The sequence below is a fragment of the Camelus dromedarius genome, chromosome 12 (genome assembly GCF_036321535.1).
Source record: "Camelus dromedarius isolate mCamDro1 chromosome 12, mCamDro1.pat, whole genome shotgun sequence".
NCBI classification, from domain to species: domain Eukaryota; kingdom Metazoa; phylum Chordata; class Mammalia; order Artiodactyla; family Camelidae; genus Camelus; species Camelus dromedarius.
In genome coordinates, this window is record NC_087447.1 from 72,167,330 (window position 1) to 72,189,043 (window position 21,714).

Consider the following 21,714-nt stretch of genomic DNA (forward strand, 5'->3'; position numbering starts at 1 on the left):
TTAAATAAAGGACTGGATGGCCTGTTTTATGTGTGCGCTCAGTTCCTCAGTGGAACCCTGAGCATTGTGAGATTCTTCGGTGTTCCCAGCCTTGACACAGGCGTGCAGAGCAGAAAAGGTGGCATGTTCCTGCTTGTAACAAAACCAGAGATCTGTGGGTTTGATCTTTGTTTGAAGGGAAAATTGGCATTTCCATGTAATCAGACTGTCTAGATCGTTCTTAGTCCCCGCAGTCTGAGCTGAGGATGGCCCCTAACTTTGTTCATTGTACTTTCATTTTAACGTCCAGCTGCCCCTGAGAGGTTGCGTTCGGCCTCTGTCATCTGTCACTATACTGCTGGGACTGGTGGCCAAGCTGGGGCTTGGAGGTTCCAGGGCAGCTCACTTCCTGCCGAGTTAGCCAACAGACATCGCCCAGGTAAGCTCTGCCCGTGCCTCTGTTGTGGGCTTGTTGGCAGTCCTTCAGCGAGCAGGAGCAATTTATTACTGTCCCCCCTGAGTTAAGTTTGACTAATGTTTAAATAAAGTATAAAATCCGTTGGGTCAAGAATCCTACACGAGACATTTTCTTCTGATTTTACTGATATGCATTGATTTTATTGAGTCTTATTGAATGATATTAATGGATTACAATGATTGGTTCATTTCTGGGACAGGTGCATAGCATTTCATGGTAGACCGACCTTGACGTTCTGGGTCCTTTTCATAATTCCTGTGTATTTGGTGAAGTTAATCCCAGATGTCAGTTTTAACAGCTAATTCAGGGCCTGGGGGCTGTTTCTTTTTTTTTTTTCTGGTTAACGAAGTTCTCTTACTGAGTGAAGTTAGATTTAGTTATGTTCGTTACCAGCTGCAGAGAGTAAAGAATCTTCTTTGGAGGAGCTGACCCACAAGTGATCGCTGAATGACTTTGACCCTTTGGGCCCCTAATGAATGAACTTGCCTTAAATGTTTCAGGACGTAGCTGTCATATTGCACAGGTCGCAAAGGTAATAACAGAATGCGGAGATCCAGGCAGGACACAGAGCTGCCAGGTGTTGTTTGATACATGAGGTTTTTTTGTTTTTTTTTAAATAGATTTTTCCCTCCAAAGAGAAAGCCTATGGTAGTAGATGTGTATTAGATGAGGAAATGCCTTAAATTTCCTTTTCCCTGACTTATACCATCCCCCACCATCAACAAGTTGTGCAGAGACCACTTTTATAAACCATCAGTGCAGCCGCACGGTCTGAACCTGGGGTGCACTCTTTGTAGATCAGCTTAGATGAATCTGATGGTTCTTGAAGACAGTTCATCATTCTTCCTCAGACCGTTCTAGTGGTTTCAGTGGGGTCTTGGCTACTGGAGAGGGAAGTAAAGCAGGCTGAGAAGTGATAGAGGAGATCAGGTCTAGAATGTCTCTGCTCCCCCTTCCCTGGGCTTGATTCTGACCTGAGGTCCCTCCTGTCAGTGTTCACACCCTCCGTGTTTATCCCTTGTTGTCGTCCCTGCTGTCCTTGGAGGAGGCTCCAGCTTTCCAAGTCCTGCGGTCCTCTGCTCTCTCTGGGAGTGCCTGTTGTTGGGGGCGGCTTTATTTTCTTCTCATTCTACAATGTGAAGAGTCATCATGTGCTGAGGTCGTTCTACTCCTGTGAGTGGTGAGGCTCAGAGACTTTGCAGAGTCGTGTTTCTTTTTTCCCCCTTGCTGAGTGTAGGCAAAAACGGTCTACGCCTGAGAAAGTGCTCCATCTGCAGAAATGTGTTTTAGTTTTGCAGGGTGTAAAAATCTTGAGGGCTTTTTAATCGTTGAGGACAGTCTGGGGGGGGAACAGCCCGTGAAGCCTGGGTGCGACCTGGAAGAGCCGCGCTTCCCTCCCTGACATGGGTGGGGATTTCACCCCCGTTTAGGCAGTGAAGGGCCCAGACCCGTGAGCAGAGTTGACAATCGTGAATATTTACGTGTATCCGCTGCTTCATCTTGGATATTAATTTCAAGCTGAGTCAGTTTGTGGCGGCAGCCTCATCCTACATCAGGAATTTATAGTATCTGCTCTTTGAGGTGAAGACCTGACAGACTTGATTATTTAACAGTCTCTCTTGAATTGATATCTCAGATTCCTTTGTCAATAGCAAAACAGCAGAATTACAGACGTCCTTTAATGCCGATGTGACCTGAAGCAGGTTTAGTCTCTGTGCCTCAGTGGCCTTATCTGCGGGTGGGGAAGGTGGTAACAGTGCTTCCCTCAGAGGGGCTGGTGAGGGGGGAGTGGGAAGCACAAATGGAGGACTTACACAAGATGCTCATGAATGACCGAATTGAGTGATCTCAGCCTGGTGAGGCCTCAGGGGCAGAGGTGTCAGAACAGAGCAGTCCCAGCCAGAGCTTGATCCATGTTGGCAGCTGTTAGGATCACTATCACCACTGTGGGTTAGCAGGTAGTTTTAAGACTTGGTAATATGAACTCATGAATAATGTTAAAAGACTAGACATCTCAGATCCGGTTTACATAGTTCTCAAGATTTCCTTTGAGAAAAGGATGTTTTTTTCCCCAACTTAAATCTGAGTTGAGTCTGCAAAAGAATTCTGTAGTCCTCCATCTTTGTGCTTTAATTCTCCATTTCTTCAGAAAAAAGTTTTTAAATGGAGGTACTGGGGACTGAACTGAGGGCCTCATGCATGCTAAGCACGTGCTCTCCCAACTGAGGTGTAATCTCCCCCCTAATCTTTTTTAACTTTACTTTCTTAGTATTCAGAGGTTAGAGGCCTCTTATTCTTTTTCTGGAGACTTGTCCATGAACCTGGAAGTCTATAATTAATCGACAAAACTTGGTTTATTAAAACAATCAATAGAACATTCTGCAATCCATGCAAAGGAAATGCTCATTGACTTAAAATGTTTCTCCTTTATGGTGATTTGTACTTTTTGGTCTAGCTTACTTTATTAACAGCCATCCTCATCATCATAATGACCAAGTTTGCTCTGAGTGAGTGGGCACCTACCAAAGGCTAAAATGCTTTCCTTATGTTTTACTTCATAGCAGGGGTTCGAGGGTAGGTGTCAGTGTCTCCTTTTTGGCAGCTGAGGGATTGAGAGATGGGGCAGCTTGTCCCAAATCACACGCAGCTGGCAGTGGCAGGCTCAGGGCTGGAGCCCAGGCTGCACGGGATGCATTCTCAATGGCTCCTCTGATCAGCCCCGTGTTGGGTGGTTTCCCGAACTCCTGTGAGCCCATAAATGACCGATTTTAGTGATCTCAGCCTGATGAGGCCTTCAGAGGAGACACCAGTGAGAATGTGAGACAGAGTGGCATAAATTAAAATTGTATATTTTCACAAATGTTTTTTTCTCAGCTAATGACTTAAAAAATTAGTATTTTTTATTCTAGTGTTCTGTGAGCACTAAAAACAAAATACTAAAAATGTTTATAATGCAAAACAGAAGTGGGCTTTGAAAGTCCAGCCACTGCTAATGACTCATTGCTTGTTTTTCTCTAGTGGTACTTACTGAGAGAAAAGTTTACAAAGACTGAATTGATTTTATGTAGTCTTAGTATGGAAGAAAAGGTTGTCTGTGAATATTGAAAGTAAAATCTTTACTCTTCTTTAATGATGATGATATGTAAGTTGTTCTTCATGGCTTAAGTACATTTTCTCATTTGTGAAATCTGAGTAATGCCGTTTACCCTGTCTGACTGTGAGAGTTAGACGCCTTGTATAGAAAGCACCCAAGAGGTGCTCAATAAAAATGTGCTGTCACAATGACAGTTTCGAAGGATCAATTCTGAATATGAAAGAGGGTGGCTTGTTTCTGATGCATATTCAATATGTATATATATGAATATGACTTAAAGTAACAAGGATTCAGTTTTTTTTAAGTGCAGTATGAAGTTTTGATGAAATCAGTGTCATTCTAGTAAGATAGGGACTAGTTAAATTGCCTTAAGCAGACGACCTTGAAGATTATTGACACAGAATGTGTATTTTTACAATGTGTGTTTTGCCATGTAACTATACACTAGAACCTTTAAATTCATAGGAATCTGACCAGAACCATTAAGTTTAGAAAAATCAACATTGATTCTTTTCAGGGAATAAGCTTATCTCTTTTGTGATTGAAGAAAATTTTGATTTTTTTCTGCATTCTTAATATGTTTAAAAATATCAAAACATTGATTTGACATGTCACTTTTTAAATAGAATAAAGCTCATGCTGTTCTAATATGTAAATAAATGTTTTTGCATTTCAACAAAATTGTATGATTTCCTGACTCTTTGGGAAGTATTTTGCAAGACACTTAGATTACCTACTGTTGGAAAAATGCAGAAGTGACTTCTATGAATATAGGCCTAGTACAGATCTGTTGGTTTTTGACAGAGTGCAAGACATGAGGACTAGGAGAGCTTTGCTGCTGATTGCCAGGACAGATCCCGGGTCTCAGTCTCCCCTCCTGTAAAGTGAAGAGGCTGGACTGGATTCTTTCCTCTTCTAAGATGAGTTTCCAGGAGCCTTTGTCTTTTGTTTATATTCAGGAGTATTAATAATTTGAAATTAAATACCGAATACCACTCTCTTCCCCGAAGCAGAATTTAGTATGTGCTAGATAAGCTTTTAGTTATCTGATTCTTCTTTTTTTTTTTTTTAAACTTTACTGAATTACAGTTACTTTACAATGTTGTGTGAACTTCCAGTGTAGAGCAAAATTTTTTAGTTATACATGAACATACATAGATTCATTGTTGCATTCTTTTTCACCGTGAGCTACCAGAAGATCTTGTATCTATTTCCCTGTGCTATACAGTATAATCTTGTTTATCTATTCCATATATACCTGTCAGTATCTACAAATTTCAAACTCCCCATCTGTCCCTTTCCACCCTCTGTCCCCACGGCAACCACAGGTTTGTATTCTATGTCTATGTGTTTCTGTTTGTATTTATGTTCATTTGTCCTTTTCTTTTTTAAATTTCACATATGAGTGATCTCATGGTATTTTTCTTTCTCTTTTTGGCTGACTCCACTTAGAATGACATTCTCCAGGAGCATCCATGTTGCTGCAAATGGCATTATGTTGTCGGTTTTTATGGCTGAGTAGTATTCCATTGTATAAATACACCACTTCTTTATCCAGTCACCTGTTGATGGACATTTAGGCTGTTCCCATGTCTTGGTTATTGTAAATAATGCTGCTATGAATATTGGGGTGCAGGTGTCATCCTGAAGTAGGGTTCCTTCTGGACATAAGCCCAAGAGCGGGATTCTACAGGCAGTCTTTGTGTTGCATGTTTCCCGGCAACCTGGAAAGCCTTTTTAGCCATAGGTGGTGCTGTTGCACCTTCTTATAGTCTTAATTTTCCTGTTTGTAAAAGAAGGCTTAGACGACGTTGTTATATTTTGATTCCTTTGTTTAATGCTTCAGGACAGCACAATGTCCATTATGTCTGTCTACCGGGAAAAATTATTCTGCTTATATCTTAGTTTTTTATTCTGTCATCTCGCTGTGAACATTTCAGACTTGCTGTGCAAACAATGGCAAAATTGGACTTTTCTTCCAGTGTTAGAAACCAGTGAGGCAGAATTTTATAAAACGGCTAGATGCAGCCTCTGGAGCGCCTTAAAGCTGAAAAGTGTACTGAGCTCCCTGACTATTGACCCCGCCGCTGTGTGTTAATTGGTGGGAGGTGATTTGGTACATATAGGAAGGGGTGCAGTTTTTTGACTTGGGTTTGTGTGCACGCGCTGCCACTGAGCCATGTGACTCTGAGTCAGTTCGTTCTGAGTTTTTCCCTCATCTGTGGGATGGGGACACTCATACCTGCTTTGTAGAATTAGAATTAGAAATTATGTAAAGTGTTTAGCACAGTGGGTATCTCAAGAGGGCTCATAAACTTTAGCTCCTGTTTTGTGTGAAGCCATCATTTTATAATCTTTGGCAATTGCTAAGAAACAGGAAAATAAGAAAAGCTGGTTTTATGATGAAAGATATTTGAGGAGGTTCCATAGTTCCTATACCCATAATTTAACATTAGCAGAGTCAGGACTGTTACACAGTCGCCCTGAACCAACATTAAGCCACAGAATGTTTTGTTAGTTCATATATGTTGGGGCTTAAGGGGATCCAATACTTACATACATGTTTTCTCCAGCAGCCAACTGAGAGATGACACAGAAGAGCAGGCAGGTGATAAATGTCTCCTTTATTACTGATGGAGCCACGTTCTCCATGAAATTCAGGGATGTGGGAGAGTGGGTGTCATGATACTGTGTCCCAGAAATAGAGACTCACCCAGTCCCAGGTAGCTCTGGGCCACAGCGAGCCTTCCTTTGAGAGGATCTGCCCCATCATGCACAGGGCTGTCCTGCCATGGAGCTGAGCATCCCGGCTGCTTCCTGAGGGTGGCCAACACTGGAGGGAAAGGAAGGGTTTCACATGCCCTGCTTGTCTCCCGGACTCACACCTCACTCTGTTAGTGTGAGGAGGGCTAGCCGTGGGCCAGGGGTCAGGGGTGTGAAGGGAGAAGCACTCTCCGTGGCCCAGAGGAGTGGGGAGGAGGCATCCCCTCCCGCAGTTTAAACAGGTGGTGGGATGGAACAGAAGGGTGCTCCCCAAGAGTTTATAAAAGGAGAAATAAGGATTTCCTTTGGGACTTAGACTAGCCAGGAAACACAAGATGATTAGAAGGGAGACTTGTAAATCACTTTCATATTAAGTTAACATTTGTTGACCAAAAATATGCTACATTCTTTTCTGAGCATTTTATAGAAACGAATCCTTCACTCTTCAGAACAAGTGAGTAAGGAAGGTTTGATTGTTATCCCAGTTTTACAGATGTAGGAATTGAGGCACAGAGAGGTTAAGTAAGTTGGCCAAGGTCACAGAGCTAGTAAGTGGCAGAACTGGGATTTAAACCCTGGCTGTCTGGTTTCCAGGTTCCCAGAAATGGGCTTTGGGTGTTTAGAGGTATCTGCATGCCTGGATCTCTGTACCTCTGTGCATCAGTTAGCCCAGAAAGGACAGGGGAAGGAGCGTTACACAGGTGCTCACAGTCGTGTCTCGGCCACTGTCCATGGAGAGTGCACCGTGATTGGCGTTAAATGTCTTCTGGGCAGCAGATCTGTTCGTATAACAGAAATTTAGCCCATTGAGTTAATCTAGAAACCCTTCCTGCTCTGCTTCTGTCCACGCTTGCCATGTGACCGCCTGCCCGTGACTGGGCGTTGAGGAGAACATGTACTGATGGTTGAACTCTGATATTTCAGTCTGGTTCGTAGTTTCACGTCTCCAGTTACATTAATAAGTTAAACTTCTGCTTTTCTTGCATCAGTCTCTCATGAGTTTGGTTAATGTGAAACCAGTCCATGGGAGCCCAGGGGTGCTGATGGTATAATTTCTGAGCACGTTGTGGCACTTCTGCCCGTGCAGACCTGGCTGGAGGATGTACCCCTTCCTCACTGATTTCTCGCAAAATCAGCGTCCTCTCCCACCCCCAGATGTGAGGCTGGGGAGCTCTCTGAGTAGGCCAGTCAGAGGCCAAGTCCACCTGTCAGAAAATGAAGTACCTAGAAGTGGGTTTAATAGAAGAAAAGGGCTTCCAGGTAGACTGATGGGCTCTTCGAGTCCGTTTGGTGAAAAGCTGTCCACTTTGTGGTTGAGCTGCTTCTTCGCTGTTGAAAAGACTGGATTAGATGAAGGGAGTTTAAAAGGCAGAAAGGGGTTATTTCAGGTGGTACATCCACACCGGTGAGAAGTGATGGATGACCGCCTGTGTGAGGCATAGACAGAGTCTCACAAACTTCATCAAACAGCTTTAAAAACTCTGCCATCTGAGTGCACTTCATATGGGGTCCACTTCCTCACTGGTCGCACTGAGAGGGCAAATAGTTGACGATGGCAGAAAGGACACAGGCATCAAAAAGGTCTCAGTCATGTTCCCTGTTTAAAGGATATGGCACAGTGTAATATATTTTAGGCAGTTTTTCACTGAAGTTTTGAGTGTTTTCTGGGAATCCTCAGTCCCAAAGGTTCCATGCAGCTGGGTGTCCCCTCAGTGCAGCTCTGTCAGCGCAGCTCTGTCAGCGCTCGTCCTGGGCTGACGTGGGTGTCACGGGGAGCAGGACAGTCAGCGTCCCCAGCTCCTCCGAGCTCTGTCTCCTCATCCGCAGTGCCAGGCTTCTCATCCGTGTCTACTTAGTAGGGTTGCTGAGAATCACACGTGATGGTGTCAGGTGTGATTTGTGGTTGTCACTGTGTTTGGCATGTAGTCAGTATTTGATAGAAAACAATTGTTTTTTATTATAATCTTGGCTCCTAGATTGCAGTGGTTTTTAGTCTGCATTTATTTTTTATAATTATTTTTTATAAGCACTTATTTTTATTTATTTTTTTGGAGGTACTGGGGATTGAAGCCAGGACCTTGTGCATGCTAAGCAGCTGTTCTGCCACTGAGCTATATACCCCTCTCCTTGTCTGCACTTAAAAATAGACATTGCAATACACAAAATAGCTCTCAAGCACCATCATGGGACTTAGTCTCTTTATAGACAATTGAACACATATGCTATTTCAGTAAGAATAAATGTTGTTGGGACATAACCTTTCTGAATCTGTTAATGTGTTTAAAAATGATCATAGCTAGTGATAAACACGAGTCTTGGGTCCAGTACTTCTTAGGGTCTGTTTGGCCATCATGGGAAATTACATTCTACAGAGAAGGCTAATTGGGTCTCTTGATTTTGGATGGTTCAGCAGATGATCAAGGCTTTTAAAAGCTCCTTGATAATAATGAAGTTGACTGTTTCATATTTTAAACTAACTACAAAGTTATCTTCCAAATGTTGGAAGTCGTTAGCTTGTAAATTGCCCAGTAATTCAGTGTGTCTGTGTGTCTGTGTCTGTGAACGTGTGTGTGTGATTTCAGGAAGGTGGAAATAAGTTCCATGTAGCCTCCTGGTACCTTTCTCCTCCAGTTCAAGGTGTAGGCGTATATTTACATGAATAAATTGATGTTCTTTTGTCATTTAGTGTATTGGTGGGAATAAGAGGTGGTCATACTTGTTTCAGAAGGGTTGGGGAGCATGAACTTAGAAAGTGGGAGGGGAAAGAGGCCGGGAGGCACTTCACACTGTGCAGGATGTGAGAAACAGTAGCTTTTCTTTTCTCTTCCCTTCTAAAGCAAACTGGCGCTGAATTGTAACCTACTATTTACTCAGAATTGCTTTTCTGATCAGATACAAGTGCCTCAGATTTTTCAAGGCAACGTGAATGATGAAATGTGTTTTAGCAGTTATCTTTAAAAGTAGTTTTATTTTTCAAGTAAAAGACTGGCCTGTTCTTTCTTCCAGCGGTACAAGAAGTTCTCATTGATCCAGGTACATGACCTATGTGCTTAGTTTCTTTGGGTTATTTTTTAAGTGCTTGTTTCGTTGTGGTGTGAATGAATGTTTAAAATTTCTGGATTTTGATCTTTAGAACATGCTGATTTATCAGAACTGTTAAAAACCTGATTGTTGTTTGGTCCTTGTTTGGTGGGGCACCCTATTGATTTATGTTGTCTGTTAAAGAGGGAACTTCTTCCTCTAGCCTGCAGATCATTAAGTGAATGGTTTGCAGTGTGACTTTAAAATTCTTGAATGCATTGAGCATGCTTGTCCAGTGAATTTTGAGTTGACTCATAGTAATGATTTTGCTCTGATTCCATGGCTTTTGCTCCTCTCCATGTGAATTTGAATTCTCTGTTGCATTTTGTATATGTGTTCTTAATGGGGGAAGAAATTTTGCTTTTTTAAGAGAGGTGGGTTTTCTTATGCCCTCTGAATGCCTTCTGTAATTAATACAGCAAAAATCTCTTTTTGCAGTGCTTAATTATCTCATAATGAGCTGTTACTTTTTGGTTTAATCAGAAACAATGACAGAGTGATAATAAAATACAAAAACCTTCCTTCCTTTGAAGAATAGAAATCAGGTGGTCAGGCTCACGCATGCTTTGTGCCTGACACACTTTCATGTCATTGTGTATCATGATTCTGAGACAGAGTTGCTTCAGGTTTGTAGATTTTTGTTTTAACATTTGTGTTGAATTCTTTCTGTAGGTTGACATTTCCTGTTGGGTTTGTGGAAAGTGTAGAGGAAGGGGAAACAAATGCTTTGTTTTGTTTTCAGGAGGCCTGAGTTGCTGATGAGAAAAGAGTTGAGGGTGGGCTGAGGAACAGAGTGACACTCCCTCTCCTCCCGGCTGAAATTGATGAACAACGAAATCAATTAGGTATATCGGTATTTGACCAATAGAAGTCAGAGAGCCCAGACTGGCTAGTTATGCCCAATGGAAAGTACTGAATCCACCTGCAGGAGAATTAGGTGCTTTACCAAGTAGAAGCAGCTTAGAGCAATCAGAAAAATCAGTCCTGTGGTGAGATATAGAAAGAATATAATATCTTTTATTTCTGTAACGTTCCTACGTTAGGTTGTGCAGAGCTAAAATTAAGTTTCAAGAACCAGGAGTTAAGAGTGTGGGTGGTTCTGTGGGATAGTTATTCAGGGAGGTGTCTAGACCCTGCTGGAGGGGTTGAAGCTGGCAGGAAAGGACCCAGAGCCAGGCTTTGTCATCCCAGGGTGTCCTCCATAATGGTTCCAGCTGAGAAGGATGCAGGCTTGATCTCTCCTACCTGAGGGAGAGCGAGGAGAGAATTGAGATCTGCTCCCCTGTGGTCCCTTTCTGCCCCAGGGCCACTCCAGTTCACCTGCAGCCTTCTGGCCTCTGCTCACAGGGCCTCTGTCCCGGGACTGACTGCAGCCTTTTCTTGTCAACATTTCCTGTGCCTTTCAGAAGTTGGTCTCTTCTCTGCAGTTCAACCCTGGCAGATGTGATGGTGGTCAGTGTGCTGGTTGGTGGGCAGTCACCTGGGGACACCCAGGAGCCATGCTGATTGTCCTGAGTCTCTCATTTGGGGTTACAGAACTGTCGAGCACCGGAGAAAGCCCGTTCACGTGAGGTCAACACAGCATCGCATCACTTTCATTTTATTTTTGAATTTTCAGTGGAGAAATTATTTGTAGCAAACTGTTCCAGATTTTCTGCCACCTGCTTTCCTCACCACTGTCTCCTTGTTGGCTCCGGTGCTTGTTTTAAGAACCAGGTTTCTTCTCTGGTCACTTCTAGCAGCTGGGCTTGCCCAATCCTTGATCTGCATTTGAAGCAGAATGCTTCTTCGTGATGTCCAACTAGTTTTCCTTGTCGTTTCTGAATATTTTGTGTACACTCAGCAACTGTTTCAAGTGAAATGCCCTTGTCCAGTTTCAGTTAACTCACATTTGCTGATCTGCTGCTTTCATGCTGAGGGCAGTTTCTTCTTCCTGTAATAAAAGTTAGCAATTAGCATTTACTATGGGAAGGTACTGGCCTGAGGTGCTTTTGTTCTTAACAGTTTTAATGCAGTTAACCCATTAAAATGTACAGTGGTTTTTACTCTATGCCCAGAATTGTGCATCCCCATCAATCTTAGCACATTTTCATCCCCCCAACAGGAAGCCCCGTACCCATAAGCAGTCATTCCCATCTTCCCCATCCTCCCCCAGCCCCCGGCAGCCACTCTTCTCTCTCTGTGGATTTGCTTGTGCTGGACATTTCATGTAAATCAAGTCATTTCATGTGAATGGAACCGTCTGTTGTGACTGCTTTCACACTGAGTAACGTTTTCAAGGTTTGTCCACGTTGTGGACAGTACACGTTGGGGTCAGTACTCCATGCTTTGCTATTGCTGAATAATATTCCACTGTATGGCTGGGCCCCTCTGTTTACCCATTCATCAGGTGATAGACATTTGGGTTGTTTCTGCTTTTTGGCTATGATGACTAATGGCGCCGTGAACATTCCTGTAGGAGTTTTTATGTGGACATATGTTTTCAGTTCTCTTACATGTGTGCCCAGGAAGCAGAATTGCTGGGTCATTCAGAAACCAAATGTTCAGCTCTCTGAGGACCCACCAGGTTGTTTTGCAAAGTGGCCATGCTGTGTTACATCCTCACCAGCAAGGGCTGCGAGCTCCGCTTCCTTTGTGTCCTCATTAGTGCTTGTTACTGTTTTTTTGTATTATAACCTATTGTAGTGAGTGTGAAGCAGTTTCTCCTTGTGGTTTTGATTTGGTTTCCCTTACAGCTAATGACACCATGCATCTTTTCCTTGTGCTTATTGGCCATTTGTATATTTTATTTGAAAAACATTTTTTCAGATCCTTTACTCATTTTTTAATTGAGTTGTGTTTTTATTTTTGAGTTGTAGGAGTTTTTTTTTTTTTAATCTTGGAGGTACAAATTCCTTATGAGATAAATGATTTGAAAAAATTTTCTCCTGTGTATTGTTTTTTCACTTTCTGGATGGTGTCCTTTGAAGCAAAGTTTTAAATTTTGATGAACTCCAGTTTATCTCTGTTTTCTTTGTTCTTTGTGCTTTTGGGGTCATATCTAAGACCTGAGGTATTTTATATAAACTTTCTATATAAAATAACTGAATTCTTAGGACCGTTCTCGGAGACGGGGTGCTGCTGTTGTCCCCGGTCTATGGATGAGGAGACTGAGATGCAGAAAAGCTCACTGACTTCTCAGGGGCACAGCTACTTTGTGGTGCTGTGAGAGTTCAGACCCTCATGTTTGTCCCCAGCGTCTGTGCTTGTCACCACCACACTCTACTCCTTCCCGGGGTTATTAATGAAAAAGCCTTTACTTTTTTGATTTCTTGTTTTTTTTCTCATTGGGGATCTCATCTCCTCATTTTCCTTGTAGAACGCAGTGTAGGTTTATTTTAGGCCTCATGTAGGCAGAAGCACTGCTGTCAGTTAACTTCTTTATTACTCACCCTCCAGTGATGGTTGTTGCTAATTGACCTAATCAAGTCATGCTTAACTCTTCCCTGCTCATGACACTAAAAACAGAGTCATGACTTACAGAATGCTCAAAGAAGAAATTGATTGATTTTATTTTGCTAACCAATCAAATAAAAACCCCGGTGTTGACACAGATATAAGCCCTCCAGAATAGAGTCACTGTCTTCCTTGTGTTTCATTTGTTTGGTCGCAGTGTCTGGATAGTGCCTTGCTGTCCAGCAGTTTAGTTAGAATACGGTGCTCGTGAGTCATTGTAAGGACAGAATTTTGGCAACAGACTCTGTTGTTCATTTCACAAGGGGAAAGATAATATAGAAATCCTGCTCAGATCTATTTTAAAATTAAGCTTGGAATTTTGAGGAGAGTTCAAGAAACCATACAAAGATATTTTCACTAATTTTAGGTCTATCTTAGACACATTATGGTTACATAGCAGACTAACTTACCAACTATATTTGACAAGAGAAGTGCATTATTGATTATTTGTTTTCGTTAAAATATTCTACCTGGGATAAAGCAATCAGGGCCTATAAATGAACAGTTCGCTTGTATTTCTTTGCAACATGGGAGCAGACTTCATGTATTTATATATTATATATGTGTGGGTGATTTGATCTGTTTGAGTGTTTTTATAGTTTTTCAGCAGTGTTCTAACTTTAGAATTCTTTTAAAAAATCACCCCCATGTCTAGTGCAGTTTGCACTGTGTATCCTGCCTTATGCATGGGATCCCACTGTCCCCTCAGTGAGGAATCTCCTCTCTTACTGAGTTAATAGCAGAGCTACAGGGATTGGGGTTTCTAGGCCTTTGCTCTCCATGTGTTTGAAGTTGACTGTCAATCACGATTTTCCCTTTCTTGGGTTTTCATTGTTCAATTAGAATTTTTGAAAATAACTATTAATATGTTGCACCAGTCTCCCTAGAAACTTGATGTGTTTGTGCTTTTCAGTTTTCATTGTATGGAAAATGTAAATGCATTCATGTTTTTAAGTAGTCCTTTTTCACTAGGCATTTGTTTACCTCTTTATAGTTAAAAAAATTTCTTCCAATGAATGCATCAGTGTGCATGTTTTAAAAGATACCTTACCTTTTATTTTTCTTATTGTAAAAGTTACATTCATTGTGGAGAATTTAGGAAATAAGGATAAACACAATAAATAAGTTAAAAATGACCTGTAATCTCCTCACCTAGAGATAAAGTTGTAAGTTTTGAAATTGAGAATTCCAAGTCCTCTCACGTTGTTCTATTTTTTCAAGTACGTTTTGGTTGCTGAGACCCTCGAATTCCCATATGAATTGTAGCAGCAGCTAGTCAGATTCTGCAGAGGAGCCCGCTGGGATTGTGATCGAGACCACGTTGAATATACGGATTACTCTGGGGAGCACTGACATCTCAAGAGCATTGTCTTCTGATCCAGGAACGTGCGTGGTGTGTCTGTCCAGGTATTTAGGTCTTTAATTGTTTTCAACAATGCTTTGAGTTTACAGAGTATTATTTTACACTTTGTTTTTGCCTTTATACTGAGGACAAGTGTGCAAGGTACTGGGGTCAGAAGTTACTTGTATTTGAGCGCCGCCCCTTGCTGCCACCATGGTCGCTGCACTCTTGCTTTGCCCTCTGTACAATCTTTCACAAAATAGGACCTCAGTAACTCTCTCAAATGAATGGTTATATGATTGTTGGATGATGCTTGAGAGCCCTTGCAATGATGTCTTTTTTCCAGCCTTTCCCCACTTCTTCTTAACTATGCCCTTTCTCTTTCTTTTCTCCAGCCTGGGTTTCAGCCTGCCTGTGGTGTTGATTTTTCTTGTCTGTAGACTCTTCCTTTCACTGGTTCATGATAATGTTACATGTGGGCTGTGGAAACTTGCTAGATGTCAAGAAAGAACAAATCCATTGCATGCTAGCATTTTTAGAGTGTGTTATTCTTTTATCGATTGAAATTAGATCAGGCTGACCCCGAGCTCTCCTGTGAGCTCTTTTCGCCTTCCTACAGGTGATACTGCTCTGGTTGCTGCATGTGCCCTTCCCCCAGCCTTGGTTTTGGAGTTGAGTAAGTCACCATCAGTGGAGCCCTCTCTTTAAAAGATGGAGAGAACATTTGCTCCTTCTCCGTGGTTGAGGACGTGGATGAGATGAGGTATCAGATAAAGAATGGAGCCCCACCTCATTCTGACCCGTTCCTTTCCCCAAGGGAAAAGAGTACAGTTCCAACAGTATAAACACTAATTGTGAGCTGATGAGATAAAGACAACTGATCATTTATTAAATATCCTTTCACAAATGTATTAATACACATGAAAAAGCACACAAAGCACAGTAGTACTGTGGTTACAAACCTGGGTCTGAGTTCAAGTCTCCATCTGGAGTGACCAGTCCTGTGAGCTGGAGAACTAGCAGGTCTACTTAGCCTCTCCTGGACTTGTTTTCTGTCCTGCAGAGACGGGCTCGCTAGGCGTCCCTCCCGCATAGAGGTGCTGTGGGGTGTAAATGACGCGCGTGGGCAGCCCGAGCACAGCTCCTTGTTCCTTGTAAGTGCAGGATAGCATAGCTTTTGCGGTGATGGCTTTATGACCACCCCGTGTAGACTCTCAGTGCTCCAAAGGGGTGCCTTGTGGTTTGGAGATGGGATTGTGTTGTTGGGCCTTGCTGATTTGAATCTACTCTTTACAAAGTATATAATGTATATTTTTTTTCAAGCATGCATGCTTTTTTTCTTTTATTATTTATAGTTCTGCCCTCTCATCTCTTGGTGTGACTTTTCATAGAATCCAGGAAACAGCCCTAAGCCACCTGCCTCTTCAAACGTCTCCGTGGTGGTTTTCTTCCCTGATTAGAGGAGGGTTTTGCATAGGAAATTTTCTTTGTTCCCCTTTTCTTGGAGTCACCATCTCTCTGCCCATCTCTCACCTGTCCATCTGTCCATTTATCTACCCACCCATTCTTGTGACTTGTTTCAAAAAGCATTCCAGGCAGCTTACAGAATAACAGGTATCAAATAAGCAGGTGAGAAAATGGGGCCAAGTTCAGATGGTGAGGCTAGGAGGCGAGCCTGTGTGAGGGTTGCAGGTGTGAGACACATGCCTCTGCCCTGTGACTTGCAAGATCGACAGCAAGAATGTGCCTGAGGCTCCCAGCAGACACAGGGAAACAGGGTTTGTGGGAGATGCTCACTGGCTGTGAAATAAATAAGTGGCTTAGGAGAAGCCCAGCCTTTCCAGCTACTAAGGCTTAGGAGAATATTTTGAGTGTCTTCCAAAATCAGTATTTCATCTTTTCTTTTGTCAGAGTTCTACGTATAGTTGGTTACATTCTATACCTGGAAATTTCTCCAAAACTCCTTCCCACGAGAGTCCCATGGCTCGGGAATGGGGTGGTTCTGCTCATTGACGGGGGCTGACAAGAAACAGAAATGACAGCCTCAAAGGAGCCTGGGATTTGTCAGTCATGTTTTGTCAGTGCTGTAGATTTCAGAAAATGCTTTCACAGTTCCTCTCCATCTGAGGCGGCAGCGTGCTCTCTTACCAGCACCAGGAGCTCAGGGCCACGGGATGGTGGGGGTGACTGCACTGCCGTCAAGACAGCTGAGCTGGTCACTGCAGGCCTGGTGCTTTCACGTAGTGCATTTCATGTTCTTTAATAGAAGGTTTCAACAGGGAGTTAATTAACTGAGTTGATTAACATTTAATAAATATGATGCTTTGTTGAAAAGACAGTTATAGGCAGAAAATAAGCTGTGGAGACTTTAAACGGTTTCATTACTGAAATTTCAGTAGGGAAGATACAGAGTTTATCTTATTTGTGCCTCTCTTTTAAAGTAACACAGAAAAAGAAAAGGCAGAGGATGATTTCTGTTCTTCCTGTCTGTTTGCAGGCGCCCTCACCTCCAGTGTCATCAATCCAGACACCAGCACTGACACTGGCCGTGCTCAGAACTGCCTCAGCCCTGAAGACACAACTGACAAATAGAAGGGGGCCACGCCCTGTGACAGCGGGTGCCCTCACTTTGTGGGTCCTTACATAGCTGCGCGGTGTTAATCAGGATCGCCCATTCTACATTGTGTGACGCCGCTACAGTGTCTCCTAGTGACTTGTTTCTGTAAGTACTCATGTATTATCCTCCAATGCGTGGTACTACACACCTAAAAATGCTTTTTTCAGATGAAAAATAATGTGCATTTAATTTAATAAGTCTGAAAAAAGGGGCAAAAGAGGCTATCCTGGCCCCGCTACTCAGAGATAATAATTAACATTTTAACATTTATCTTTGGTTCTTTTCCTCAGTGTGTATCACCTCTGTTATATAAACCAGCGAGGACTCTGTGCCTGTTTACTGTGTGGAGACCTCCAATTCCATTTGGCTTGTTACGTGTTTTTCTACGATATTTAGTCTCCCCTGGCATGATTTTTAATGACCAGTATAGCATTCTGTCTTGTGGAGGCATCATTCTTTTTACTTAAGAGTTAAATAAATTTTTAAATTCCAAGTATACTTAGCTGAAATACTGCAAAGAGAACTGCGGTGGTACAGAAGAGTGGTATCAAGGGAAAAATGAAAGGCCCCTACCTCCCCTCCCCTTATTTCCTGAGACTAAAAGCTGTTGACAATGTGGTGTATATATTCCATGACCTTTATGCCCATGACAAATGCATATATACACATATATATGAGAAATCTATGTATACGTGTGTATATATATGCTTTATTGAAAGATGAGACCATACTGTATGTTTTTCTGCAGCTCGCTTTCTTCACTCAGTGATATATCATAGATGTCCTCCCACTCCAGACCTGCCTGGTCCTTTCAGATAGAGTGGAAGGGTCTCCTGATGTGCGGGTGTGGCCTCTTGTGCACGGACACCTTTGGTGGGAGAGTGCTGTGGACAAGGCCCTGGAACATGCCGAAACACCGGCTCTCTCAGAGCCCGCAGCTTGCCGTGATTTACTGCATCATTGTCTTAATGGTGGGCACTTAGGTTTTCTCCATTTTCCACTGTCAGAAAGGATATTTGACGGACATCCTTCTGTATAGACATTCCTGTGATCTTGTATGAGTATTTCTTTAGTTAAGCCTTCTGGAAATTTAGTCCCTGGATGTGACATTTACACTCATCACAGGTTCCTTTCAAGTGACTCTAGAAATTTCTTCTCCAGTGGGGAATGAAAAGATGTAGATTTACTTATGTAACCAATTCTTTTATCGCTGGATATAATTTCACTTCAGCTTTTCTTCCTGCCATTTTAAACAGTGCTGTGTAAATGCCCTGATGGGTACATCTTTTTGGACTGTTTTTTTTTTTTTAAGGAAACAGTTCCTAGAAGTGGAGTTGAGTCAGTGTGTATGTACGTTTTTCAGAGTTTACATAGCCAATTCACATGTCATCCAAAAAGGTCACTCACAGCTTGTTCTCCCACAGATGGACACTAGATAGTAGATCCATTTAAAATATTTGCCAGTATGATGAGCAAAAGTACGTTTTCATTGTTTTAGTTTGCATTTGATGACCAGCGAGGTATTGAGCATTTTTCTCTTGTTAGCCATTTGCCTTTTTTAAAATGAATGGTCCTTTTTGTCCTTCGCACACATTTAGATGAGGGAGCATCTTGTTGCTTGTGACAGCTCTTTGTATGTTACGAACATTAGCTTCTTGTCTGTCATCGACATGTATCACAGAGCTTTTTCTTTTTTCTTTTTTTTACTGATTTATAATCATTTTACAATGTGTCAAATTCCAGTGTAGAGCACAATTTTTAAATTATACATGAACATATATACATTCATTGTCACATTCCTTTCTCTGTGAGCTACCATAAGATCTTGTATATATTTCCCTGTGCTATACAATACAATCTTGTTTATCTGTTCTACAATTTTGAAATCCCAGTGTATCTCTTCCCACTCCCCACCCCCTTGGCAACCACAAGTCTGTATTCTATGTCTATGAGTCTATTTCTGTTCTGTATTTATGCTTTTTTTGTCTTTTTTTTTTTTTTTTTTTTTTTTTTAGATTCCACATATGAGCAATCTCATATGGTATTTTTCTTTCTCTTTCTGGCTTGCTTCACTTAGAATGACATTCTCCAGGAGCATCCATGTTGCTGCAAATGGTGTTATGTTGTCAGTTCTTATGGCTGAGTAGTATTCCATTGTATAAATATACCACATCTTTATCTAGTCACCTGTTGATGGACATTTAGGCTGTTTCCATGTCTTGGCTGTTGTAAATAATGCTGCTATGAACAATGGGGTGTAGGTGTCATCCTGAAGTAGGGTTCTTTCTGGATATAAGCCCAGCAGTGGGATTCCTGGGTTGTATGGTAAATTTATTCCTAGTCTTTTGAGGAATCTCCACACTGTTTTCCACAGTGGCTGCACCAAACTACATTCCCACCAGCAGTGTAGGAGGGTTCCCTTTTCTCCACAGCCTCTCCAGCATTTGTTATTTGTGAACTTTTGAATGATGGCCATTCTGACTGGTGTGAGGTGATACCTCATTGTAGTTTTGATTTGCATTTCTCTGATAATTAGTGATATTGAGCATTTTTTCATGTGTCTATCGGTCATTTGTATTTCTTCCTTGGAGAATTGCTTGTTTAGGTCTTCTGCCCACTTTTGGATTGGGTTATTTATTTTCTTCTTATTGAGTTGTATGAGCTGCTTATATATTCTGGAGATCAAGCCTTTGTCAGTTTCATTTGTAAAAATTTTCTCCCATTCTGTAGGTTGTCTTTTTGTTTTACTTATGGTTTCCTTTGCTGTGTAGAAGCTTATAAGTTTCATTAGGTCCCATTTGTTTGTTCTTGATTTTATTTCTTCTAGGATAAAATTTTTGAGATGTATGTCAGATAATGTTTTGCCTATATTTTCCTCTAGGAGGTTTATTGTATCTTGTTTTATGTTTAAGTCTTTGATCCATTTTGAGTTGATTTTTATGTATGGTGTAAGGGAGTGTTACAGCTTCATTGTTTTACATGCACCACAGAGCTTTTTCTTGACATTGCTTGCCTTTCATTTTGTCATGAGGTTTTTCATTTTGGTTGTGGCTAAAAATATTCTTAATATAGTAAATCTTTTCCATATGGGTTTTATCCTTGGCTTTATTCTTAGAAATACCTTCTTAAATGGAATAAAATTCTTTTCTGTAGGCTTTTGTATTCTCTAAAGTGGAGATGATAATAGTACTTGTGATAGGTTAAGTTGAGTTAATATGAGCAAAGAGTTGTATTTGCTGCTACTAGTATTTTTTAATTCTTACATCATTATCTAATTTATCTTGTGGTCATTATGGTAGGAATAGAATTTATTTTTTCCAGGTGATTCTCTGAGTGTCCCAGCACAATTTATTAAATTCATACTTTCTCTCTGAATTGAAATCCCACCTGTACTAAGTACTTACATGTACTAGAGCCTCTTTCTGAGCTCATGGTTCCTGTCAATCTATCCTTTCTTACTCCAGCACTGTATCTTATGTATTATAAACATTTACTTAATATGTAACAGTGTGATTCTTTTTTCCTCTTTTTTTTTCTTCCATCCCAAATTTTCTTGGCTAGTATTATGACTTTATTATTCCTGAATAATTCTAAAATATTTTAAGTTAAAAAAAAATCAGATTGGAGTTGTCATGGGAATTTTTAGTAAGTTTTGAATTACTTTTAGGAGAACTTACATCTCTACAGAACTGCTCTCCTCCAAGCAGTGTGTTGCTGTCGCTACATTGACACCTCTGATTTTACCCCTTAGTGCAGTCCTGTAGTTTTCTCCATTTAGAACATGGGCATTGTTTTTGAATTTATTCCAGGTTATTGTTTTTGTTAATTTTGTAAGTGAGAATTTTTTGCTGTTATACTTTTTAACTGCTTAAAACTGACACATAGAAAGGCAGATTGGTTTTGTAAATACTCATTTTGTAACTGGTCATTTAAAAATTGTAAGTATTAATTACTTTTCCCAGAGCCCTTTTCTGTTTTTAAAAATTTGGTTCCAAGATGGTCAAACTGATCATAGCTAAGCAGCACAGACGGAGACAGCTGGAGAGAGGGGGTGCGGCTTCTGTACATACTGAGCAGGTTTGTGGCTGCCTTTGGATAGGAAAAGCCCTGAAAGAGGTTGTTAGACCAGGGCTGGCTTTAAATGCACTTGAAGGCCAGCTCTCCTGCCTTTAAGGTGAAGCCCAGTGGGCGTGGCAGGCAGATGCCACTTCACTGGTCCAGCCTGATCAAGGTCACTGGCTGCACAGAGCACCCTGTCGGTGAGAACTGGAGACCATCGCCGTGGGAAGTGCTCGATGGCAGGAGCACAGCGGGGGAGTGGGCAGCCTGTGTGTTAAGGGCTTTCCAGGCCTGGGAGTGGGAAGAGCAGACTCTGCAGCTGGAGCTGAGTTTGAATCCATCCTCTCCTGTTCACTGATCCTCTGACTTTTGTCAGGTTATATGGCCTCTTTGAACTCCTGTTTTCTTGTCTCTCAAAATAGGGGAATTACGGCCTGCTGCTAGTGTTTTAATCAGGTAAATGATTTGTGTCTATAAAATGCCACGTACAGAGACAGGCTCATTTGTACTGCTCAGTAAGAAATGAGCTCTTGTTTCTTCTTCTGCAATTCAGTGCTCGACAGGACACTGGGGGAAAGTCAGTTCCTAATTTGTATGTGATGCAAATAGGAACAAAATTAATGTCTTGCCTTTCCCTAGCAGTAGTCTTATTTCTTTGCTTCATTTACCTCTTTCCTCCTTTCCTTTCCCCTTCTACCTCCTCCACCAAAAGAGCCCGAGACTTTCTCAGAACACTTGATTCAAATTGGTTTTAAGGTTGGCTCATCCCCATGAAATGACAGTGACATAAACAATATCTGTACACA

General features: G+C 41.6%; 1 protein-coding gene across 1 annotated transcript in view; it reads left to right on the forward strand.

Moving 5' to 3' along the window:
* The window catches only part of LOC105095413 (PRKC apoptosis WT1 regulator protein-like), a 50,214-nt gene that overhangs the window by 25,311 nt on the left and 3,189 nt on the right, over positions 1-21,714 (forward strand). The window contains 3 exon segments of the mRNA XM_064491891.1: positions 290-418; positions 14,112-14,297; positions 16,730-16,954. The gene's annotated coding sequence lies outside the window, so the exon portion shown is untranslated.